At 40.6% G+C, this 27082-nt stretch overlaps 1 long non-coding RNA gene across 1 annotated transcript in view; it reads right to left on the bottom strand.

Annotated features, from left to right (window-relative positions):
• Positions 1-16493: 16493 nt before the first annotated feature.
• LOC140480338 (uncharacterized) overlaps positions 16494-27082 on the bottom strand; it is a 124949-nt gene continuing 114360 nt past the window's right edge. Inside the window, exon 3 of the long non-coding RNA XR_011961263.1 lies at positions 16494-17475. This is a non-coding gene — a long non-coding RNA (uncharacterized lncRNA). The remainder of the gene's footprint in view (positions 17476-27082) is intronic.

Here is a 27082-nt window from a genome sequence, read left to right as displayed (position 1 = left end):
TTTGTCAAGTGTCTTGTTCATTGTGTCAGATGAGCAGAGAGTGCCATTAAAACAGCAGGAGGCAGCTATCAGACAATGCTAAAGGCAGAATGGAGTGAATCAGTAAATCTCCATCACATTAAGTCAGAGGCACCTGAAAATTCTACATCTCAATCAGCGTGGCTTCATCACAGAATCCAGCTGTATCTGACTGATATTTGAATGGGAGTTCTAATGATATGATAACACATAAAATTAAATCCAGAATGAATATAGATTGCCAACTAGGGTTTCCTTTGAATATCGGATGCCTCATTAGTCCCTTGCTTTTAAGTTGCATGCTGTTTTGTGGTGCACGTAGTCTTGACATAAGTCCAGATGCTCTGAAATAGATCCCTGACAGAAAGAACACACTGAATAAATTAAGAAAAGTTGTTCGGTTGATATGTTTTCTTCATAGACAGTTATAAGGCTAGGATACTATCATAATCAATAGGCAGTAAGTGGACTTTCCTCACTGTTCCATTTGAAATTACTTGGAGTGATTTGCAGAGACATAGTTCTCTCTCTGCAGCCATTATCATTCCATGTAATTGGTAAATCCACCGTTTTTAAAAATTTGTGATCAGCCATTTACCGAGATATGTAAATTGGGTTCCAGCATGCACAAGAAGTAGCGAAACCATGCACATGGTTTGGCTAGAAGTCTTGTATATAATTTTTAAACTGTTATAGTAATAATAGTTCACAAGGTATCAAAATAAAACTCACCATTCTTCATCCTACTAATGCACTTCTAAAGCTGAGCATTGATTGACAGTATTGCTTGAATTAGGCGTCATCAAGGAAATACAGCAAAAGACCAATATCAGCTGGGAATATTTAAGTACCTGAAACACTAATAGATTTGCAACATATGTTGCCTTGAGTAGGGTTCTTCAAGTCAAGATGAGTAAAGTAATTTTTCCAAACTCACATTCCCAGCCTTGATTGGTAGCTGTGCACGTTACAATTTTGTAGCAATTGTTTTTAACTCTACACAATTTTATTTATATATTTCATCCTGTTCTCTATCGTGTTCACTCAAGTGAGACTCTATCTCCCTGTGACCTCAATACAATATAATCCCATGTCTATATTTCTCCATGAATTCATAACATGAATAAGGAATTAAAAGAGAATCCTGTTCAGCCTAAATCAGTTTGTGGTTTAATCTGAGTTCTGAGCGTCACTACAGATGCTGCCAGACATGCTGAGCTGTTTGAGCAACTTTTCTTTTTGTTTCTGGTTTCCAGCATCTATAGTTCTAATAGATTTTTTACCCAGTTTAATCCCATGCTTCATGAGACCTGTCTTGCCTTGGATTGCAGCAGAATAACACACTGGAATTTGACTTCAGCTTCAACAGCATAACAAGTGTCTTAAACAGGAAAAGGAAAGGTTTTATATTCATTCACATGGTGAGAGTGTTGTTGGCTTGGCCAGCATTTATTGCCCAGAGGGCAGCTAAGGGTCAACCACATTGATGTTGGTCTGGAATCACATGTAGTCCAGGTAAAGATGGCAGTTCCCTTCCTTACAGGACATTAGTGAGCCAGATGGGGTTTTTTCCCCAACAATCAATCCATGGTCATTATTAGATTCTTAATTCCAGATATTTATTGAAACTGCTGCAGTGAGATTTGAACCCAGGACATTATCTGGGTTTGCAGTCCAATGATAATACCACTAGGCCATTGCCTCCCCTGAATAGGGATGGTAACACAACATACATTTTATCATTATTTTAAAGTTAACCAGCTTCTGATGTAGTAGAAAATAATAATTAATGTTTATTACTGAGCCTTATTATCCTCATCATTTTCAGAACCATCCACTTACCCTTTCTTTCAAGGCTGCAAACAGTATCTGAGATTTTATCAGACCGTTTGATGAATATCTCATAAAGCAGTGCAACAGATTTATGCAACTGTCAGCTAAATATTTACCAAATGCTGCCAATCAACCACAAATATGATTAAATCCTTAAAGATGTTTACATTCAACTTGAATGGCTCAACCTTTCCCTCAGCCTTTAGAATGACAGAAACTAACTAAACTTTGCTCATATCTTTTCAATTAGGTATGACTTGTTTGAATGAAGATAAATTCTAATAACTACGTGTAAATGTATAGAATAAAAGTGCATTTGCCATGATAAATCGAAGACAAAATTGGTTTGTTTTGTTACTGCACTTACTGAAAATTTAGGTGTGCACTCATTGGATTTTCAATCCATGGGAGTTCTAAAGAGTGAGGCTGTTTGCCAACAGTGAACTTGAACATAACTCACTGATGTTTAAAATGTCTGTTTCATTGTTCATCACAGAAATAAAAGTCCTGGTCAGAATGTCATTCTTAAACAGATTAATGTTCAGGATTGACAGAGTAAAATTTTCACAGTGCCTCAGTCTTGCACCATAACATTGAAGAAAGATTGGAAGGAAGCCAGGAGGAGCAGTGGATGCATCAATCTATATCATTCCTTTTGCATTCCTCTGGCTGACCTTCCAACTCAACATATTTTTATAAATATATTTAGTTAGGCATTTCAGATAAATACCTGAAAATGCATCTATTAAAGGACCTTGCCTAAGCACATTAATTTAATAAAGAGTCAAGTAATATATAATAGATGATATAAGGTCGCTTGCCTGATAAAGAGGTCATTCAAAGCCATCTCAGCTCTGCGTCAGAAGACCAGGCATTTAAAGCCTTTTGCAGAGATCTGATCACATAATCTACTTTAATATTACAGTTCAGTATTAAGGGAGTTAAGGTAAAGTAAACGTAGTGCCAAAGAATCGTAGGGCTGCTCTCACATTAGAGAGTGATGGCTGGTGATGTGTTTAATATGAGGGTCACCAAGCTCAAGTTAGGGGTAACCTCAGATGGTGTGGGAAATGAAGCCACATGTTTCAATGCATCATGCTGCATTGCAAATCAGCCATCCAGCCAACTGAGCTAACTGACTACAATGGTTTAAGGGAGTGCAGCACTGATGGAAGTGCCGTCTTCCAAATGAAACCTAATGCTAAGGCTCTGTCTGACCTTTCAAGTAGATGTCAAAAACAGAATGCACTATTTGTAGCAAAAGAGGAGTTCTCCCAAAGTCCTGGCCAACATTTATCCCCCAGTAAGCTACAGATAATCTAGTATTTATCTCATTGCTGTTTGCTCACTTTGCCATAACCAAACTGGTTGCTACAATTCCCCAAATTAAAGAGAAATTGCACTTCAAAAGAGATCCAATTGATTTGAAATGCTTTGGAAGGTGTTGGGAATTTGAGAGGTCCAAAGATGTGCAGGTTAGGTGAATTGGCCATGCTAAATTTCCCGTAGTGTTAGGTGAAGGGGTAAATGTAGGGGAATGGGCCTGGGTGGGTCACTCTTCGGAGGGTCGGTGTAGACTTGTCGGGCCGAAGGGCATGTTTCCACACTGTAAATAATCTATTCTAATCTAATCTAATCTAATCTAATAATTGTAAATTCTAGCTAGCCTTATTTAAAGTGTGACTCATTCAGCATTTCTTCCAAATAAATGAGGAATGACAGCACCTTGTTCCAAAGAAGCTAAGTTCTAACTTAAACACAGCTGCAATTTTTACCAAGTTAGTCTATTTACTCCACAAGTAATTTAGCTGTAATGCTTGAATATGTCTCCATGTGGCATATCACTATAAATAAGTGGAGAGATATAACTGGACAAAGTAATTATGTTGGTACAAGGTTCCCCGAGTACAATTATTTACAAGTGGAACTAATGCTACAGAAATTATCTTATAAACTAAACTGGGCAGTTTTTACTAAAGCATTAGGAGGTGTAACCAGCTACAGGAAATCACTTCCTAAAGCATTACGTGCGCAATTAATTAATTTGCAGAAGAGAGCACCAGCATAAAATCTTGTTTGATCTTTTAGTCCTGTTGCTTTGCATGAATTGCAGGTATTGGTGACCTTTCAGAGAAAGACGGCTTTTGACAGTATCAAATGTCAGTAATTCAGCAATATACACATCTAATGTAGCTAACGTAAGCATAGTTTTAACAAGCCTTCTGATACAATAACCAAGTAAGCTCCAAATCACATAGAACATTTTGAATTACAGTAGAGCTGGAAACTCAAATGGTTACTTCGGCTTCTATGCATCTGTATGTGTTTATGTGGTATTGGAATATATCTGAGCAGGAAAAGAACATTAAATGTCAACATTTGCATATTGATTCCTTAAATCATGTTTACGCTGCATGCATGACAATGAAGAAATGTATTAACATCATTCTTGGGACCATCATTTTGGTACAGCTAAACCAGAACCAGACTGTTGCCATGTTCTAGCTCTGGAACTGACAAATTTGAATTATTGAGACAATACTAATTTTCCAAATTACAACTGACTTCCAAAAACAATTAATTTCTTTAATAGACATGTGAAATTCCAATGTAAATAACCACATTGGTGAAGCAAGTTGAAAACTGCAGAGCCAGATTGTTTGGTTATCTATAATTTATCAGAAGAACTTCAGTGCTATGTTGATCAAGAACATTGCTGGGTTACGAATGGTGTTAATGCTAATATTCCCATTATTTTACATGATGTGGAGGTGCAGGTGTTCGACTGGGGTGGACAAAGTCAGAAGTCACAAGACACCAGGTTATACTCCAACAGTGGACTCCACCTAACAGAGGAGCAGTGCTTTAAAAGCTTGTGATTTCAAATAAACCTGTTGGATTATAACCTGGTGTCTTGTCACTTATGACACTATTTTACAGACTAAGGATGGTATCAGGAAAAAAAAATTTGCAATAATGCATTGTGAGATCATTGTAGTATGATTTTGTGGAATCAAAGAATTTATATTATACCTTGAGATGGTAGAAACTGGCAAATCTGGTAGAAAACTGTACTATCTTTGGTCCCCTTTTGTACCATCTAGAGGTTTTTTTTTGGTGTGCCAGAAATTGAAATTTCCCACATAGCCATTAAAAATTGGTGGCAAGATCTGGTAGAGTCATTGAAGTTAGAATGTCATTTATACCATCCGTGGATTTATAAAAGCTGTTTTTAATTTTCTGCAGCCTGCATTTTGACACTCAATAAGCTTCCTTTGCTCGTTCCAAAGAGTTTGTCATTGGGAATTTGCTCATTTGGCGTGCTCAGTATTAGTGGAAGAAAATGAAATGCCACCCACAATAATAATGCCAGGGACTCTGTGCTGTCTACCAACTTCTGCACTGAGAGACAGAAAAAAAAGGTGAAGTTAACTTGACCTTGCCTTGCCATGTATGTCTGTAGCGACCTTTCTTCCAAAGACTTCAGTAGTGCCTGACTAACTATTCGACTCATCCATAAATGCACAAGAAAAGACCAAAATACTATGAGGTGCTTGAGATCTGAAATAATAGGAAGTGTCAAAAGAACTCAGCAGCTCTGGCAAACTCTGTAGAGAGAGAAAGAGAGTTAATGTTTCAAGTCCGATGACTCCAAAGAATGAGTTCCAAAGAATAGTCATTGGACTTGAAAAGGTAACAATGTTTTCTCTCCACAGATGCTATCAGACCCGATGAGTTTCTCCAACACTTGCTGGATTTATTTGAAATGGTCAATGAAACCTTCCTCACACAGTTCTCACGCCATAAGTATCATGATTCACAACAACCATGCAATCCAGGAGAGAGAGAAAAAAAACGAGATAAAAATCCAAGGCTTATTTAAGAAATCTGGAAAATTGAATACTGTTGTACGCAAACTAATTTAAGAACCATACTGACCATGATTTATATTACTGAGTGTTAACCTGTTTGACCTCTGCCTGATCCAGAAACAAGGCCAACTCCTTTTGAGGACATGCAGCCTCATCAGAAAGGACACTTGTTTTACAGGAGGGGTGGCACAGTGACTCAATTGTTATCACTACTGCCTCACAGCGCCATGTCCCAGGTTCGATTCCAGCCTCGGGCGACTGTCTGTGTGGAGTTTGCACATTCTCCCCGTGTCTGCGTGGGTTTCCTCCGGGTGCTCTGCTTTCCTCCCACGGTCCAAAGATGTGCAAGTTAGGTGAATTGGCCATGCTAAATTGCCCATAGTGTTAGGTGCATTAGTCAGAGGGAAATGGGTCTGGGTGGGCTACTCTTCGAAGGGTCGGTGTGGACTGATTGGGCCGAAGGGCCTGTTTCTACACTGTAGAGAATCTAATCTCTAATCTCGATGCATTGATCTCTGGAAAAAGAAGAACCACCTACATCTAACCTAGCTCTGTCTTTTAGTAACTTACATAAGATGCCCCGGTCGTCCCTACTCTATCTAATTGTCATAATGTGTTAACATAAACCAAGTCTAGCTTCTTTACTATTTTCTATTCCACAGATTCACCACTCTCTTGCTCAAGATGTTTCTCCTTATCTCTATTCTCAAGGGTCTTCCCTTTACTCTAAGGTTGTGCTCTCGGGTCCTCGTCTCTCCTGCCAAGGAAACATCTTCCCAACCCCCACTCTGTCCAGGCCATCCAGTATTCTGTCAGTTTCTGTATGTGCCATTAGGCACATGTCATCTGAAGTAAAAGCCCAAACCAGTTGAGGCTTATTACTCAGTCAAAATCTTTTATTAGTTCTTATAAATTTCTACTGTCAATGTAACCCATTTACCAAACTGGAGCAGTGCAGTGATGCTGTGGTTAGCACTACTGCCCCATACTGCCAGGGACCCTGATTTGATTCCACCCTCAAGTCACTGTCTGTGGGGAGGCAATGGCCTAGTGCTGTATTCGCTGGACTGTTAACCCAGAGAAGCAGGTTATGTTCTCAGGGCTTGGGTGACAGATGGTGGGTTTTGAATTCAATTTTTAAAAATCAGCAATTAAGGGTATAATGATGACCATTGTCGATTGTTGGAAAAGCACAGCCAGTTCACGAATGTCCAAAAGGGAAGGAAACTGCTGTCCTTACCTGGACTGACCTACATATGGCTCCAGACCCACAGCAATGTGGTTGACCCTTAACTATCCTCTGGGCAATTAGGGATGGGCAATAAACGCTGGCCTGGCCAGTGACGCCCTCTTCCCATCAATGAATAAAAAAAAAGGTTTGTACATTTTCCCTGCATCTGTATAAGTTTCCTCTGCAGTTTCCTCTCACAGTCCAAAGTCCATGTGTAGATTAGGTGGATTTGCCATGACAAATCGCCCAGAGTATCCAGGGATGTGTAGGTAGATGGATTAGCTATGGGAAATGCAAGTTTGCAGGGATAGGGTACAGGGGTAGTCTGGACAGGGAAGCTGTTTGGAGGGTCAGTGCGGATTGGATGGTTTGAAAGGCCTGTTTTTACACTGTCGGATTCTATTATTCACTGCTGGTAAATAAGTATCATCGACAGTCATTGAGGTCTTCTGCCATACATTGAATGGATCCCCAGAAACACAACTGCATTGACATGTCCCTGACATTAAGGTATTTCAGGCTAATAGGGACTCCGTGCTGTTTAAAATGTTTTCTGATGGTATTAACAGCATCAAACAATTAACTGTGTAAATAGCAATCCAGTAGGCCATTGATGCATTCTTTCTGAGGTAACAATGGTTAGCCTCCATGAGGAATATAATCTGGAAGAAAGAGCACTGGGATTTCCTGTATTACTGGATTCCCACAGAGTAGGGAATGCTGAAAAGAGAGAAAGAAAGAACCTAATAAGAATGGGCCATAAAAAGTGAATTTCACCAATCACAGTCTCGATTAGATTCACAACATGGATGTAAGTCTACATGTTCCCCATTACTAATCAGTCCCATTTCCAAACAGGAAAACTTCTACCTGGCCAATATGCATCATACTCATGAATGTAAGTCTATGCCTGGTTTCCTGGCAGTAAAATTGCACTAGTTCTCAATAATTGCCCACTGCTATCCAGATCATTGAGTGGCATCCTGACTTTTTAGCATCAAGTACTTTCCTTTTAACAACTGGCTCATGACTGCTAATAAAAACCAAATTATGGGCACCCAGGTTCAATATAAAGGGAGTTAATGCATCAACAAGGGTTCTGATTACACAAAAGATTGGTAACTTAAAATAATGGTTCTGCTGTCTGGGCATGTCAAGACTGACCCTTTAATAAAGCCCAGAATTAGACTTAAGATCCATCATTATTTGTTGCATGTTCCACAACCTAGCTATTCAAAGGATAGTTACCGTAGAGATTCTTGAGGAAAGTATAGAAGTGAAACAGGAGAATGATAAAGGAAATAGCAAGCTGGAGGAAACATGAATACAATGAGCTGCTGAAACGGCGGCAGCAAATTGCTGAGGAGAGTTTCTCATGAACAATTCTTTCCCTGCTCCCACCCAATGTCTCTGGGACTGAAATTCAGATCCATCGCACCACTGGTGACATTACAGAAACCAAATGTCTAACTGGGGTCGCACAGTGCACCTCAAGCTGCTTCAGACACAACTTCCACATTCTGGACCATGCACTTCCATCAGGTGAATTCACATTTCCGTCACCAAACATCGATCATTAAGCTAGAAAATAGCCCCAGTATTAACACTGTTTAAGTTGTCAGGCACCATACTTGCAGAACTTCAAAACTACCATACTCAGGAATGTTTTTGAATGTCGTACTGACTTCCTAGATTTGCCAATCTTTCAACATCTTCACAGAGAAAACAGAGGATTCAATTAGTTGTCCACACAAAGGTTGCAATGGGTGGGGTGGGGTTGGGATAGGATGCAGGGGGATGGTGCTGCATTGCCTTGCCTCTGGTTCGACACTATTATAAAGATATTGAGGAAATGTTATGTAGAATGGAAGCCCTTTTCACTGTCCTCTGTCATTCTTGAATCCAAACTTTTGCTTTGTCCTTGACACTATCTCGCAGATTTGTCTGTGTACCAACATAACAGTGTGAATATCCATTAGTATTCTCCTGCACGTTGCCCCAACAAAGTCCTCATCTGGGCCCCCGCAGCACAACTTGACTGCAGTCTTGCCATCTGGCAAGCTGGCAATTGAGCCTTCCTTTACCCCGTGCTCCACATAACTCGTAAGAAACTCAATATCTGGCCGCCCACCTCCCATCTTGAGTCTTTCTGCCCCAGTACGGGCTGTTTTCCTTCTGGAATGAGGAAAAAGACAGATACTAAAGGAGATAAAAGGAGGTGGCACAGCAGTTACATTTGGTACAGTGGGGAGATCCCGGGTGAGTGAGTGAGTATGCAGGGTTAGTGCAGTTAGGAGTTGGGTTGTGTGAGTGAGTGAGGAAAGATATTGCAGGTAACAGTGAGAGTGGTACAGTATGAGGCATCATGGAATAAAGAACGAGCGAGTGAGAAATATCAGAGGGCAGATTATTGCAACTTATTCTGGCAGAATGAAAAAGCTGACTGACTTTTTTCAGTGCTGTTTGTTCTTCCAGACAGCGAAGACTGTTCTATCCTGGTGGCAAACTTGGGCCAGGTTAGCATGGGTCTGGTGTCATAGCCTCCACTGCTAATCTTGAGGAAAGAAGAAGTCCCAGTCATCCACCAGGACCTCCAGGTTGCACAATTGGGTGCTGATTTCACATCATCTGCCATGTCTGAGGCAATTGTCAGGAACCATGTCAGGCAGTTCCAGATTGATAGTGATTGTCCGAGTGAACAACGAGATTTTAAAGATGAAGCGGATGTCAGGGATGCCAGTGAATTCCGGGATATCGGCTGAATGGAAGTTGTTCTGGAAACGGTGCATGGTAAGATGAGGTCAGAATCAGATGTGACAAAGGGGCAGTGTGAGTGGTTAATGAGGTGAGTTTGGTGAGATACAGTGACTAAGCTTGCTAGGCCTTATGGTGAGGATCTCTCCAAAAAAACTCAAAAGAAGTTGTACTCATTCAAGGAAATGTAAGATTCAAACTAATATCTCAGTGATTGTTACAAAATGAATGACTTCTCTTTCTCTCCATTCCTTGTTTCACTGTGACGGATTTTAAAAACCATATACCTGCTACCGCATTAAGTGTTTAACTGCAAAGATGCTGTGACTGAAAAACATACTCAGGGGCAGGTTTGTTGTAAGTTTTTGAAAGGATATAGTATTTATTGTTGTTAATACCCTGGCAAAACAAAATAATAAAGAAGCTTGAGCTTTCATGCACACTTGTATTTGAGAGTTCACATAATGTAGTAAAATATAAATAAATAAGGTGAACAATGGAGGATTAATTCAGTGGGCTATTTTTTAAACCCAGTAAAAGTTACTGGTTTACAAATCTTGGGAATTGATGACTTGAATTCCTTAAGGCTAGGCTCCACAGTCGCTCAGGGGTCAGCATAGAAATGGTTTAAAGATTCAGACAAATGATTTATCTGTAGTTTTGGAGATAGCAGCTAATGGATTGGTTTGTAAAACATTGCCTGAGGTGAAGGAATGGTTGGAACAGACAGCAGGACAGAAAACTTGAAAAGTGGATGAAGGCAGACAGAAACAGTGCTCTACCTAGGGGTCTGCCTTCTTTAGTATTCCCTCTGCTTCTGTTCAGTGATCTGGAGAAAGGGCATTTCTGAAGCACAAATGGGGATTAGTTGGCTCACCACATTGTCCCTCCTTACCACATGACCAAATATCCAAACATGTCTTGATCATGGTTGGCCTTTCTCAGCCAGAATTTATAACCCAAATTGATTACACCTAATGTGTTGTCCCCACCCAGTTGCATAATGGGATGTTTTGCGAATAGATCATGAGATAGTCCATTCACACTCCTTCAAGTCGATGACATTTGATAGTGCTTTCTAAACAGGCTGATTCTATTTTAATGGCTTCAAAATTTGTGAACTATCATCGAGCTCAGTAACTAGAATATTTACATTGGAATGTTGCTTCAGTCTTAAAACTCAACTGGGTTTAAGCTTAATAGTTAAATCTCATGTATAAAGCATGAGATATAATTGCAATGCTAGAAGCAATGCAAGTCATTGCAAGTCAGACCCAAGATGGAGAGATCCATTTCTTTCATAAAGTTTTGGAGATGCAATTTTTCCCTACTCCCTTCTACTGTGTGCGATTTCCTCCTCTCTAAGAGGGAGTTCAGTGGGTGTGTAGTGACATATTTGATTGATGTGCCTGCCAGAGTTGCAGGTATGTGTGAGCAAGACGTATGTTGCTGGAAGCATTATGAGGTGATTCAGTTATTCAGTCCTGAGTGCAAGTGGTCCATTATGTATGTATGATGATGCAGTGAACAGTGTGAGAGATTGGTGAAACAGTAAGGAGCAGATATTATTTGGAGTTGTTTTCACTGAATTTAACTGCCCACGTGAGGCTATTAAATTTCACGGAACACTGTTGGTAGCTCCTCAGGGTAAGGCATTAAGAGTTGAGATTCCTGGTGACTTTCTCCCAGTTCTTTCTCAAGGTGGTCCTTGAAGGTCTCCTGATTTCCCAGCAGTGCTACCCCCCCTCTTTTCCACACTCCTACTGTCAGTGCTGTAATCTGTCATCCTGGAGCCTTCTTGTTGTCTTTCTGCTCCAATATTCTTGATTCTAGTTGTAGCAATAGGATTCAGCAGCATCCTGTGATTCACTGCATATTTCCTTCAAGAGGGATAGACTTCCTTGAAGAAGAGGAAGCTAGCTGCACTATAAGTTAGCACATCATACTGTTTGGCTTCCAGCTGGGTACTGAGGTTCAGAATAGTGTGTGAAACTCTACATCCAATACAACAATCAGGAAAATGAGGCAACATTAATGTGTCTATGTCCTACTATTCATTACCATTTCACTGGGCATGGGCAGTTTGTGAATCACCTTCCACACAAAGACAGGTGTGGACCAAGTTTCCACTTTTATGCTCCTTTTTGATCCAAGCCTGAAATCAACCATATCAATCCCCTTATAAGGTACAAGGGGTCTGTCTGTTGGGAGCTCAGAACCATTAATCCCAAACACAATCCACGTAAAGGCCAGTGGTTTGGCCATAGTTAGATATCCGCTTGGACTGTTTTTGGTAAAGGGATCTGTTTGACCAAAGTCCAAGGAATTGGCAATGTTCAGTTATGTAGGACCATCACAAACAGTCAGGGGAGTCATGTATCATCAGTCAAGGACCTGTAAACAGAGTGATCAGGAGACTGGAGGGGTGTGTGGTGTGCAACCCTCAGCTGCAGGATATGACACCACAGATCATCTGAGATCTAAAACATTCTTTCGCTTCCAATGTTCCCAGAAAGGGTCATTTTCACTGAGAGTCCTGCACCAGTCACTTGTGGGATTCTGGTCACAATAGCTGACTCCCAAGAGAACAGAAGCAGGGAGCCTAGGGCCAATGGCAAGCCCAGGAGCAGCAGCAGGTCAGCACAGAGGATGAGGAGCATCCAGCTCAGGGAGAGATCACTACCACAGAAAGCCTCAGGATGCGTGGGGTCCACAGGAGACTAGTGACATTTTGCCTCTGACTCCATTTCCTAGGCACACACAAGGCGCAGTGTCAGAGCAGGTTTCATAAGTCCTGAAACATGTGACAGAACTGTGTTGGATGCTGGAATGGAACCTGAAGGCTGTGCCAGTGGGAGGTCATCATCTACCAGTGGCTGTGATAGTGACAGCTGCTTTGAACGTCTATATGACCAGATCCTTCTAGGGAGTGAGGAGTGACCTGCGTATAGGACCTCTCAGCCGTGATCCCACTAATACATCAAGTCAGAGACTGATGCCATCTTTGTGAGATCACATCGGTTTATTCTGATCCCCCTTGATGAGATCAGTGCTGCAGTCTGGGCAAGAACATAAGATTCAGGATCATAACTGTGTTCCCCAAGTGCAGTGTGCTATTGACTGTACAGATGTGGCACTGATAGGGTCCAATCACAGCACTGCAGAATTCATCAACAAAAAGGGCATCCATTCCACTAATGTGCTACCATTGATTCCTATGTCCTGGAGCACTTTTATGTACTTGGTGCAATGAGGTATCAACAGCTTTTCAGGCCTGGTTATAGTGAGGACAAGGTAAGTCCATGGCTCCATCATACAATCTCCCTGATTGATACAGAGTGCAGATACATTGCTGCCCACATTTCAACCAGGGCCATGGTGGAGCGGAGATACAGTACTGGGCTTGGACGGTCATTGGAGGGCCATCCAGTATAGTCCAGGTGTTGCATCAATCTAGCTGCTGTGCTCTGTACAATTGGAACAGGCAATAATGTGCTGTGTTGGATGCTGAGGATCTCGAGGAACAGAAGCAGTCTCCTGAGGAGGAAGATGTAATGGGTAAGATAAATCCTATCAGACTGTAGGACTGCTCTGTCGTTAGAGAGAGAGAGAGAGAGAGAGGACTGGTAAAGGTTTAACTGGAGGGCCATCACAACTCAGGTGAGTGGAGAGTTGAAAAACAGAGTCCTATATGGTAACCTTAACCATTGCAGGAATTGACCCCCTGATATCACTGTTTGCTCTGCACCACAAGCCCACTATCCAGCCAACTGAGCTAAACCAACATCTTCAAGGAGGATGAGGGCACTGGTGAAGAGGAAGCTCTCCTTGACAAAGATCAGCTAAATTGGGCTCAACAAGGAGGAGTTGACTGATACCAGCAGTCAAATACATGAGAGCTAGGTATAACTGATTATCATGGAATGAAAAATTGTCATTGGTCAAGATCCCAGCATTTGATTTGCATTATAGGGATGACTTGCAACGTCTATTTGTTTTGATTGTGTTCCCTTTTGCTGCTGTAAATAAATGTTCAAGTTTGGAATTGGCTGACTGATTGCCTGTATCTGATGTGTCCCTAATGGAAAATGAGAAGCTGTGGGTTTCAGAACAGCAGTGAACTGGGGTGAGAGAATGAGGTTGATGTACAAGAGAGTGTCAACCATGCTTCATTTATGTTGTGAGCAGCGTGGCTTTGATAACGCTGTGCCATGACAGTGCAATGAGGGACAACACTAGACTGCCAATGCTTGTCTAGGTGAATAGCGACCATTAAAAAACAGTTCCGGTCAATCATTTAGTGGATAGCTATTGAGTGATGAGTTGTTCTGGAACTGGCAGCTGCGGCTGAAATTAAATGTCATGATTTGGAGATGCCAGAGTTGGACTGGGGTGTACAAAGTTAAAAATCACACAACACCAGGTTGTAGTCCAACAGGTTTAATTGGAAGCACTAGCTTTCGGAGCACTGCTCCTTCATCAAGTTACTAAATGTCATACAGCCAGGGCAGATCATTGAAAAGACAGGTTTGAGAAGATAGATGAGAAGTCTAGCAGCAAAAAACCCTCTAAAAAACCTGAATGGAATTTGCATTTAGTCCAAAAAACATATGATTCAGCCCAAAGTCTTTGGGTTTTTCCAATGTTTCAATGATTAAAAGTACTCATCACTCAGAGTGAATATCAGATGAGCAGGTTTGATCACAGAGACAATGAAGGGATTGAGGGAGATGCTGGAAACATAGAACTGGGTGTTGTCAGGGTATGCATTGAAGCTAACCCTCTGTCTACTTGGGAGATGTGTCCAAAGAACAGGTATAAGAATGAGAAAATGGTGGGGTCAAGAATCAATATTCAGCCACACCAGAGACAATGGTGGGTGAACAGGAAGAGAAGGCATTGCTGGTAATTGTTGAAACAATCCTTGTTCCAATTCTGTACTGCCCTCCTCCCACAACTCTTGTTTTGGTACATTGACGGCTGCTTTGGTGCCACTTCATGCTCCCACCAGGGCCTTGAAAGCTTCATTCACTTTGCCTCCAATTTCCACTCCTCTATAACTCTCATATCATCCATTTTCAAAAATTTCCTTGACCTCTCTGTCTCCATTTCAGGAAATAAGCTGTCTACTACCATCCAGTACAAAGCCACTGACTCGCATAGCTACCTTCACTACAGTCCGTAACACCTCACATCCTGCAAAGATACCTTCCCCAACAACCCATTTGTTAGGATGATGCCCCATCCAAAACAGCGTTGCTGACATGGCTTTCTGCTTCCATGACAATGGTTTCCACCCACTGCTGTTAACAGGGCCCTCAACCTATTACTCGGTGCTTCAGCCCTTGCCCTTTCCCATCATTCCCAACTGTGTGATCAGATTCCCCTTGTCATCTCACAGCCACCTCAGTCAAAGGATCATTCTCCACAATTTCAGACAACTTCAGCAGAATGCTAACATCTTTCCCTCACTTCTCCATCTGCATTTCATGGAGCCCATCCCTCTGGAAACCATAGTCCATTCCACAACCACCAACATTACCACCCTCTCCATGGCACCTTCCCATGTAACCACAGAACCTGCAATACCTGCCCCATCACCTCTGTCCGCTTCACCACACAAGGGCCTAAACAGTCTTTCCAGGTGAAGCAGCATTTCATCTGTACCTCTCCAATCTTGTGTATTGTATTCACTGCATCCAATGTGGCCTACTCTACATTGGAGAAACCAAACACAGACTGGGTGACCACTTTGCAGAACACCTCCAGTCTGTGCGTGCGCAAGCCAATTATTTTAACACAGTGTCCTGCTCATATGCCCACATGTCTATCCTCGGCATGCTGCAGTGTTGCAGTGAATCACAGCACAAACTGGAGGAGCAAAATCTCATTTTCAGACTAGGCACTTTACAACCTTCTGAACTCAATATTGAGTTCAGTATCTTTAAATTGTGAATATTTCTTCCCTTTTGTTTAGTTTGTTATCATCTCCCCCATCCCAAATACTGACTTTTCACGGCTGGCAGGAGACACACCATTGTTCTGCCATTCTCACATTCTCACTTAAACTGAACTATCAACATCTTTTCTCTACCAGCACCCTACGCCTACTCTATCCCCCTCCAAACTATAGCATAAATGCTGTCCTCTCCACACTTCAGATCAGAGTCATCTAGACTCAAAACGTTAGCTTGCTATCTCTCCATGGATGCTGTCTGACCCACTGTGATTTCCAACATTTATTGTTTTCAGTATAAATTCCACGGGTAATTTGCTCCTATATTGTTGGTAATGTTCAGACTACAATTGGATGGATTGAACAACGGAAAGGTAGCTTCACTGAGCTGGAGGAAGGATGTTAGATAAGGATGGCATGGTTGCAAAAACAGTGTGGTGACTAAGCACTGAGAGAAATAGCGCACTTCATACTTATAATCACAGAGTGTGTAATTAGTATTTTGATTTCACTCTAATGAACTGGGCCTGATCACTGACAGCAATGTTGTACTTACAATGGTATAATTTCCTTCTTCAATATATTTATATTTCAAATGGATTAATGACTTCTTTAAAATGGTCATTAATTTTAGTAAATAATTTGATAAGAACAAATAGCAATCTTGCAATAATGCTTCTTGCAATAATTTGTACTTTATTAAGATGCTTTATTCACTGATGAAAGGAGATAAAACACAGATAGCAAAAAATGATTTATCTTCAATATTTAATGCAAAATTCTCCTACAGAAAATTCTAATTGTATAATTAAGAAGACAAATAGTGGGATTGCAGTTAATCGAGTTACGCTGGTTTTGAATAACTGAACACAGTTCACAACTTCTTCATAATATTATGGACTCTGAGCAGCACAAATGCAACAACTTGTATTAATACAGCAGTTTTAATGTAAGAAAACAAGCCAAGACACTTCATAACAAGCAAAATTTGACACTAAATTGCATAATGTGGTTTTATGATATAAAGCTGAAAACTTGTCAAAGAGGTAGGATTGAAGGCACATGCAAAAGAAGTGGAGAGCGTCAAAGAGGCAGAGCAGTTGAAGAAACATTCCACAGCTTTAGATTTCATAGATTAAGACACAAAAACCAATGGTGGAGCAATTAAAATCAGGAACGTTCAGGATACATTAGTTCCTTTCTAATTAAATTCAATTAAAATTTAATATTTATAATGTTATAATGATCTTCATACAGTTAGCATTATAAGTTAAAGCAATACAGTAAGTAGTCCTGTTATAGCTGTCACGTCAGGATCTATCTGTTACAAGTCACCCTACCAATGTTCACCATTATACTTACAGACCTCACCCAGAACAACACTTAGAAAATATCACAGGGCAAACTAAATATATATCTATTTGAGAGACAAAAGTACGTGTTGACTTCTATTAATAACTTTGCAAGCATGGAAGTAATGTGTTCTATTTTCTCCTTTTGGAGATGAGCTGCCCATAAGCTCCAGTTACCAAAAAAAACTAGAGGCGTTTTCTTCCCTGGAGGAGACTCTTGTGGAAAAAATGCAACCAGTGACAAAATCTAAATGATGGTTATCATCACTTCAGTAAAATGGTCAGGCATCACCACACGTTGCCCTCAGCCAACATCTTGAGGTCATTCCATCGACAGTGACAGGTTAACAGCAGGTCCTTGTCCATTCAGGTCAAACATAGTTCACTTAGCTTCGTCGGGGGAAGGGCATTGTTTGAGGCTAATGGTGTTTTTTTAACCAAAATGCAAGTCTCTGTGAACTGAAGGAAAAGAAAACATTTAAAAGTTGGAAGCCATTTCAAGTGTTTACAATGTATTATCGTACATTATTAGAAACCTATATGTGCATCAGCAACTTTATTGATTATTGTTAGGTTTCATAACACCTCTGTTCCAGTGCTTAAAAAATTACGTTTTTAACAGCAATGTGTAATAAGATCTGACTACAAATTTCAAATCTTAGAATCTAGTAGAACTTCCAATACAAATACTCTGAACTGTGTTCAAATGTTTTTACATTTGAAGATAAATTGAGACTGAAAAGAAAATAGTCAGGAAAGGACTAACAAAATGAAGACTTAAATTCTTTGAGCAGATCACCATTAACCAAGGAAAATTTCATAGTGAACAAATGGTAGAAAACCCTTGCTGCTGGAAAAAGTGAAAGGAAGAAACACTCGCTTTGTATAATTGCTTCATTTTATCTGTGAGATTAACACAGCAATTCCATTCCAAACCAACTTTATAGGGACTGTCCATTTAACATATTGACATTACAATGAAATAAATCAAAGCCACTGTCACATTATTTGCATGTGATGTCACCATAGGATTATAATACACACTTTTGACTGTGCCTGTCCTCTTCCAAATTAGGAGAACGAGTGTGCCACTGTTTTAGGAAAGCATAGTCTAAAAAGTAGTTTGAGTAGAAATCAAGAAATCAAGAAGGAATATGCTAATGGAAGTGTAAGCATTAAATTATGACAAATTCAATACAGTAATATTTCATATAAAGTCAAAATTGCATAAAAAGTTTAAATCTGGTTAAATTACTGTTAATATTGTGGAAAGCAGGTACCTAGCTAGTGGGAGAAATGTTCAGAAATTGTGCCTTCAGTTATTTGTGCAACAATTAATATACACTCTTCAGTTTTATTAGACTGAGTATGGCTTTACCTAATTCAATATAATATTATTTAATTATTAATACATCATTTTGCATTTGTTGTAATTCTAGAAAATGAAGGTGCATATTGTGCCTGCAAACCAGAAGTTACAAAATGCAAAATTCATCCTCATGTTTATATAATTCATATTATAAATAATGTAAAAATAGTTACTAAATAATCTAGCTATTTTGATCGCATTTGAATTTAAGAATTTCTTTGCTTTAATAACTCAAGGTAGAGAGCACATTCCAGGCTGAGAAGTGTAGTATGTTGGAACAGTGGGATGTTGTAGGAGCCAACCACACTTAAATGCCAGTGTTTAACCAAGGAGTAGAAATTACATTGAAGATGTTCCTATGTAAATGCACCAGTTCTTTCTCATTCAGACAGCAGGGTTCATGAACTCCCTCTGGCCATTGTAACAATAGTCCAGGCCTCTAAAGGAAGAGAAATAGTCTGAATTAAAACTGCTTCCCCATCACATCAATAACCTGCAATGTGACAGAGCTGGAGGGATCCCAACATGTTGTCAGTCCACACTCTTTCATAAGAATTAAACGTATGGTGGTAGAACACCAGGACTAGATTCATGCTACACGCCTTTTAATCATGTTGTTTTCAAACAACCTATAATCCTGGAATGAATGCATTTTTTACTTAGTGTTATTTCTGGATAAAATGCAATTTACATTCTGATTAACTGCAGTCACTGACTCAAAAATTCTGATCTGCAGCATTTCTCTCACATTTCCTTCACAGCACAGCCTCTGTCAGCACACCTTTTCAACCTTCAAATGTTGTGCACTTACTGTTTCAATTATTTTCTTTTAAATCTGTGTGAAATGCCCAAATGTATATGTTAACTGGGATAGAATGGAACCTACTCTCTTTATTTCTTTCAAAAGTATCAATTTTAATGGCACGTAAGAAGTATTTTGCTTTCAAAATGCATACCTTCTCTCTATTTATAAAATATTAAACTGATGTCATACACAAATCAGTTGATGAGTGCGATAAGACAATGTTAGAGAACTTACGTTAAGTATGAACTAAACCATAATTACATGGTGATTTGACTGCTGGAATTCTATGTCAGATCTTAAAGGGTTAACAATCATGAGACAATAATAATGGATTAATAGCTGACTCCAAATGCAAGAATGATAATTTGAAAAACACAGTCTTTTTGAAACTTAACCTTATAAAGCTTTTCAATTACTTGCTTCTACTGGCAGCTGTTTTAAGATTTTTTTTAAACAGGATTTTGTTCCAGAATTGCACTTTCCTCTTCAGCCAGGAGGGTGAGGGTTGGGGCCGTAGATCTCTCTACAGCTTTTCTCGAAGCTGTTTGATAATAGGTCAGTTGGAAGTGCACGTCTGGAATCCTGGGATGAGCCAGCCTGGCTGACAGATGTTCAGCAGAGCTTGGTTAAGTCATCCTTTATGTGAATAGCTGCTTCAGTTCAGAGAAACCTTCGAACTTTATTCTGTGCCCAATACCTTACACATATGGAGTTGCTGCATATGCATGACTTCTTCATGGGACTTTGTGCATGCATTATTGAAGTCCTTAAAAAACACATTTCGCTGAATATTTGTAATCTGAAAGGAGCTGAAAGGTAGTTCGATATGCATCAGTTATATTTTAATTTAGATAAAAAGCAACTGGTGGATGTAATATATTTGGATTTCCAAAAGGCATTTGGCAAGGTATCTCATAAAAAAGACAGAATTAGGAATAATAATTATTTTCAGATTGAGGGAATAACGGTGAAATTGAGGTTGTTCTTGTTAAGTAACATCATAAGGAAAATTGAACACAGAAATAGAGAGGTTATGTTTCAGTTATACAGGGTTCTCATGAGACCATATCTGGAGTACTGGGCACAGAATTGGTCACCTTGTTTATGGAAGGATGTAAATATGTTGGAAGCAGTTGAGAGAAGATTTACAGGTCAATTAAAACCTGGAATGGCGACAAGGGATGATGTCTTATAAGGAGGGGTTGGACAGGGTAATGTGGTGACCACTGGAGTTTAGAAGAGTAAAAGGTTACTTAATTGAAACAGTTAAGATCTTGAGCTACTTTGGCAGGATGGGCATGGAGAGGATGTTTCCTCTAACTACAACATCTAGAACTAGCAGTCCCTGTTTAAAACAAAGGTGAGGCAAAATGTTTTTTCGCAGAGAGTCATGAGCCTTGGAACTCTTCCTGAAAAGGCAGTGGAAGCAGAGTCCTTGAATATTTTTAAGGCTGAGGTAAAGAGATTCTTGTCCAGCAATGAGGTGAAAAGTTATCAGAAGTAGGCAGGAATGCAGATTTAAGGTGACAGTCAGATCAGCCATGATCATATTGGCTGTCGCCATCTTGAGGGGCTGAATGGATTATTCTTGCTCCTCATTCTCGTATTATGTCGTATGGTCAGTTCTGATATAACACGATAGTTCCATACTTGTGCAATCTCACGTTATAAGAAAATTGTGCCATTTAAACAAATGGGGCCAGAATCGTGTTATAACCAATGCAGGTAAGAAAAGTTTGCGTTCTACAAATAATGGTGTAAATTTTTCAATCAGGTTAAAGCCAATTTGTATTTAAAAAGCATGCATTATAGCAGAACCGACTGTAGTAACATTTTCCAATGGCAGAAGGATAGATATTCAGTTAGCCCAAATTTAGCTTCATAATTTGATTAGAAGAAGAATCAGAGGCAATATATGTAAAAACGTTTACACAAGAATGGTTAAGACATGGAATGCACTCCCATGGAATTCACTAGTAGCGGATATAGATTCAAATTAGTGTTGAAAAGATTAATTGGATAAAAACTTGGAGCTGGAAAAGAGAGGACTCATTTTGGGTAGTGAGATAGTAGGACTGACTGGGTTTCTCTTGGAAAGAACAGTGTTGTGATTGGAACCAGGTGGATCTTATTGGCTATGAGATCATTGATGGGGTTGTTGACCTGGGCCAATCAAGGAGGCCTGGCTGCCCAATATAAAGAGATAAGGATTTAGGTCCTAGCTTTGCTGCTCCTCTCCCTTGTAAAATTGCTGTTGTATACAGCTGTAAATATTAACTGTTTTTCTGTAACCTCTTTTGTAATTGTTTAATAAAATAAAACAAACAGGAGATTCAGAGTCTCCTCAATTTAGGGGACTGACTCTGTGCTGGCTGGTGCTACAGTCAGTATGTTACTGTTGGTGTGGGGGAAAACCTGATTCCTGAACTGGCTGAATTATTTAGTCAGTTTGTTAACTGGCATTCCTTTTAGTGAGGACTGATTTCTAAACTCCTGATGCTCACAATGTGTTTCAGGTGAAACTCAGTTCTCATTAGGGGATTGTTGTTTCCCTGGCTGGTTACAGCCTGTGTGTTACTCTTTTCTCTGTTATTTTCTCAAAAAAAAGAAAAAAAATGTTCATTTTGTGGTAGGGCTTAGCCCTTGGACTCTAGTTTTCTTTGTTTTTTGTGTAAGTGTCTTCACTGTTTTTGGTGGTTGGACTGAGCCCTTGTGGAAGAAATACATTTCACTAGAGAAGCTGTTCCTGTGGGGAGGCCTAGCCCTGGGACTGGGCCTCTGAAGATTGAACACCTGTGTGTGCGTGCTGGGAGGTGAGCAATTGCTGTATCCTGGAGTTTGGTTGAAGACCTTGCCTTCAGGAATGGACCAAACCCCTGTGAGTTAACCGCACCTGTACAATGTACTATGTTCCTGTGAGTGGGCCTGGTTTTCCAAGGCTGGGCCAGGACTCCACAGAGACTGAACACCTGTGCTGTGGGGTGTGTATTTGCTGCCTTCGGGAGTCGACTCTGCCCTTGGTTGTGGATCCTTTTTTTCTAGCGGTGGACTCTGCAGTTTGGAGTGGACTCCATTTTGGACAATGCACCTTGTGAAATGGAGTGGACTCCATTCCTGGGAATGGACTTTATATTTGAAGACTCTATATTTGGACTGTGGACCAGAAAGGACTCTGTTTTTATGTAATTAATTGTTTTGTGTTGTTTGGGTCTATCAGCTGCACTGTCTTGCGTGTCTCTGGGTCTGGCAGGTCTTACTGTGAGCTGGGAGGCTCATGGGTTGTCCTGAAAGCTGTCACCCTGAGATCCGGAGGGTGGGTAGGCCATCCTGTGAACCTGAAGGTTGGTAGGCTGTCCCGAAGGCCTGAGGGTGGGTAGGCCACTCTGATGCCAGTCACCCTGAGAGCCAGATGGTGGGTAGGCCGTTCTGAGCGCTGTCGTCCCGAGAAGGGGTAGTCGGGACGGGCTGTCCTAGAGGTGGTCGAAAGGTGTGTCAGACCAGCCGAGAGCCAGAAGGCGCGTAGGGGCAGACTGAGATCCGGAAGGCTTGTGGGCTACCCTGCACGCTGTCGTCCCAGGGAAGGGGACGGGCTGTCCTAGAGGTGGCTGGAAGGTGTGCCAGGATAGCCCACTGGCCGGACGGCGCATCGGGGTGGGTGAGAGCCCAATGGTACGTAGGGGCAGACCGAGAGCCAGAAGGCGGGTAGCCGTCCTCAGCGCTGTCACCCCGGGCAGGTACCGGGGCGGGCTGCCCCAGAGGTGGTCGAAAGGTGCTGAGGGTGGTTAGTGAAGCCGGAAGGTGGGTAGACCGTCCTGACCGCTGTCACCCCGGGCGGGTACCGGGGAGGGCTGCCCTAGAGGTGGTCGAAAGGTGTGTCAGGGCAGACCGAGAACTGGAAGGGGCATGGGGTGGACCGAGAGCCGGAAGGTACATAGGGCGGGCTGTCTTAGAGTGGCCGGAAGGTGGGAGGGACGGGGACTTGCTGGGTCTGTATTGTACACTGTTTATGTAACTGGGTTGGCTTTTATGTACAAATGTCATTGTCGCTGACCTTTATATGTGGAACTGGGATTTGGGGTTTGTCCTCCTCTCCCTATAAACTGTTTGAATGGTAGGGTTTGGTGCCTAGCTTTGCTGCTCCTCTCCCTTGTAAAATTGCTGTTGTAAACAGCTGTAAATGTTAACTGTTTTTTGTAAACTGTGTTTTGTAATTTGGTTAATAAAATAATATAAAGAGATAAGGATTTAGGTCCTAGCTTTGCTGCTCCTCTCCCTTGTAAAATTGCTGTTGTATACAGCTGTAAATATTAACTGTTTTTCTGTAACCTCTTTTGTAATTGTTTAATAAAATAAAACAAACAGGAGATTCAGAGTCTCCTCAATTTAGGGGACTGACTCTGTGCTGGCTGGTGCTACAGTCAGTATGTTACTGTTAAAACAAAATAAACAGGAGACATAAACAGTTAGGCAGTAGTGTGGGGGTAAATTAAAAAGAAGAAAAAAATAAATAGGAGTATCAGAAAAAAAAATAAACAGGAGATAAAAAAAAGCACTACCGCTGTTAGGTCGTAGTGTGGGGGTAATAAGAAAAAATAAATAAAGAACAGTAGTGTTAGATATCCCATTCACTCTGAGGGAGCTGGATCAATGCCAAGGACTCTCCACAAGTAAATAAGGGTTGACTTGGTGATGAGATATAAGCCTTTTTGGAAAAAAAAGAGAGAAAAAGTAAAACCAAAAAAAATAAAGAGGGGATAAAAAAATAAGCACAATCGCAGTTAGGCGGTAGTGTTGGAGAAAAAAAAAGGAATAAAAAAAAGAAAAAAGAAACAAACAAAAAAAAAGGAGATTCGGGGAATGACTCTGAGCTGCCTGTTTACAGTGTACTGTACACATGCAAATAAAGGGTGACTTGTTGATGGGATACCAGTCTCTATACAGTTATTTCAAGCAGGTACAGACTTGATCACCTAAATGGCATCCTTCTGCACTGCACTGTTCTACTCTCTAGGACCCAAATCATATTGCGAAGGTATCCAGCAGAAATTGTCTATGGATTAAGGGTCACAGAATCAAAAGAAATGGCAGGGCTCATGGTTTGTTCTGTTATTTGTACTTGTTTTCACATTGTAGCATAGCTTTTGACTTAGAGAAAAGAGATGTTAGCATAGATAATTAAGAGAGAATCTTTTACTGGGGCAGTAAAATTTTTAGCAAATTTACGGAACAGGGAAGTGAGTAAAGACTGTGGATGTTCAGCGAGGATAGTAATGTGGTTGGTTATGAGGGCATATAGTTAGTAGCCGACTAACACAGAGGCATCAAATTTATTCACTGTCAGTAAGTTTCAGCTGTAGGATCAGTGAAACATCAACTTTGGGAGTGTCTTCTAGATAGGGGGTTGCACCAATGACAGCAAAGATTTCGGCAGGATGAACTTACTTACTTCCAAGAGGTATTCAGTCAGCAGAATGCTAGCAAGCAGAATCAAAATACAGAAGGTGCTGAAAATACAAAACAAAACTCAAGATCTTCAGTATCTTGCAGCATCCATGGAGCAAAACAATGTTAATAGGTTAGATTGATAAATGAGAACTGGAAAAAGTTAGGGATCTAACAGCTTTTCAGCAAAACCTGAAGCAGCAAAAGTTAAATGAGGGTTAAATACTGAAAAGGGAGGTCAGTGATAAGATGAAAGGCAGGAGAGATTCATTGACAAGTAAAGAAGCAAAAAGATGCCACTAGAAGAGGTATAAATGCTAAAAACAGAAATATCAATAACGGCTGTCCAAAGGCAAAAGAAAATTAAACAAAGATGACAATCTGAAATTGTTAAACCCAGTGATAAGTCTGGAAAGCTGTAAAGTGACCAACAGCAAGTGAAGGTGCTGTTCCTCATGTTGACAATGAGCCTTATAAGAACATGTGCAGTCTGTGGACAGAAAGGTTTGTGTAGATGTTAGACAGAGAATCAAAACAACAGGCAAGCAGAAGGTGGATTCTTGCTTGCAAGATTATCTCCCTTCTTGCCCAAATTCCCCTCTAGAAACCTCAAAGTATCCCTTACCTTGTAACCAGGTAGATAAGGCAGCTTAAGGGGCTTCCTTTTATGATTATGATGGATTCATGATCTGGACAGATTGGGTGAATCGACAAATCAGTTGCAGATGCAGTATAATTCAGATATGTATGAGCTTATTCACTTTGAAAGCGAAAACAAGAAAGCAGATTGCTACCTGAATGGCTGTAAATTGGGAGAGGGGAGTGTGCAGCAGAATCTGGGTGTCCTTGTGCACCAGTCGCTGTAGGTAAGCATGCAGGAAATGGCAGGACTGGCATATGAGGAGAGATTGACTAGGGTTGGATTGTTTTCACGTGAGTTCAGATGAATGAGGGGGGGCTTTCATAGAGACTTATATCATTCTACAGAACTAGATAGGGTAAATACAGGGAGGATCTTCCCAATGGTGGGTGTGTCCAGAACCAGGGATCACAGTTTGAGGATTCGTGGTGGACCATTTAGGACAGAGATGAGGAGATATTTCTTCACCCAAAGAGTGGTGAGCCTGTAGAGTTCATTACTACAGGAAGTAGTTGATGCCAAAACATTGAATGTATTCATGAGGCAGCTAGATGTAGCACTTGGGGTGAATGGGATCAAAGGTTATGGGGAGAAAGCAGGTTTAGGCTATTGAGTTGGACGCTCAGTCATGATCGTGTTGAATGGTGGAGCAGGCTCGAAAGGCCAAATGACTCCTCCTCCTTCTATCTTCTTTGTTTCTATCCCCCTCACTCTGGAATCCCTTTATCACTACCACATTGTTTTGCTGATTGAACCTTTCCACACTCCTAGCTCCAATTTCCTCCTACCCGCTTCCCTACCCCAACATATAGATTTAGATTTAGGTTTTATTATCACATGTACTGAAGTATAGAAGAGACTTGGACTGTCTTTGGAGCAGTTTTGATCTTCATTGTTACTGTCCATTTTCCACACAGGCTGGGAATATATCATAGCCGTTGGGTAGGAAGATTGGAGCCTCTTTTTCAATCCTCTCCTCAATCTTCATAGGTTGACTGGATTTCGCTGCTCGTTGGATGCTGCCTGAACTGCTGTGCTCTTCCAGCACCACTAATCCAGTAAGTGACTGGTTCAGTAGTCTAGAATCTTTCCTGATTACCCAATACTGCTGGCTCCTTCTGTATTTTTCTGTCAGCATCAGTTGTGGGGAATTAGATCTGTGTAAAATCATATAAAACAAATAAATGTACAAATTTCTAATGAACCTTTATTTAGCTAAGCTCACAGAAAAAATAAATTAACATGATGTTAGTGAATTCAGGTGCATTAATTCTATCCAACTCAAAAGAAATTTTAGAACACGGGTGACAGCAATTGTTAACTTATAAATTTACTTTATTATTTTAACATGCACGATATCTCACATTCAGAACAAATCAAAGTGCCAAAGGAAGAGTAAATAGAAAGTACTACAATCATCTTTTTTGCTGTTTACACTTGTCCCATAATTTTACCAGAGATGATAAAAGCATTAGATCTTCTTTAAGATCTACAAATGTCACTCTTTCCTTTCATTTCCTTTTCAATTTTCTTGCAGGTGATTCCTTGTCTCATCTTGAATGGGCTTCCCCTCTCAATCAATTCCTTCTGTTCTTCAGGCAGTTTAGTTTCTTTTTAGTTTCATCTCCCTACAGAACACACCTGCTTAATACATAAAGTCACAGCACCAAGAAACCAATCAAGTCAACATTTAACCCTATCAGCAATCAAACAACCATCCCGATCATATTCACACAACTAGATTCCACATCCCTATATTCACATTTCTTTCAGTCCCTAAGTTAATCCACTTCATCTCCCCAGCCGTTTT

Source organism: Chiloscyllium punctatum, chromosome 8 (assembly GCF_047496795.1).
Source record: "Chiloscyllium punctatum isolate Juve2018m chromosome 8, sChiPun1.3, whole genome shotgun sequence".
Classification (NCBI taxonomy): Eukaryota; Metazoa; Chordata; class Chondrichthyes; order Orectolobiformes; family Hemiscylliidae; genus Chiloscyllium; species Chiloscyllium punctatum.
This window is presented reverse-complemented; position numbering and strand designations above follow the sequence as displayed.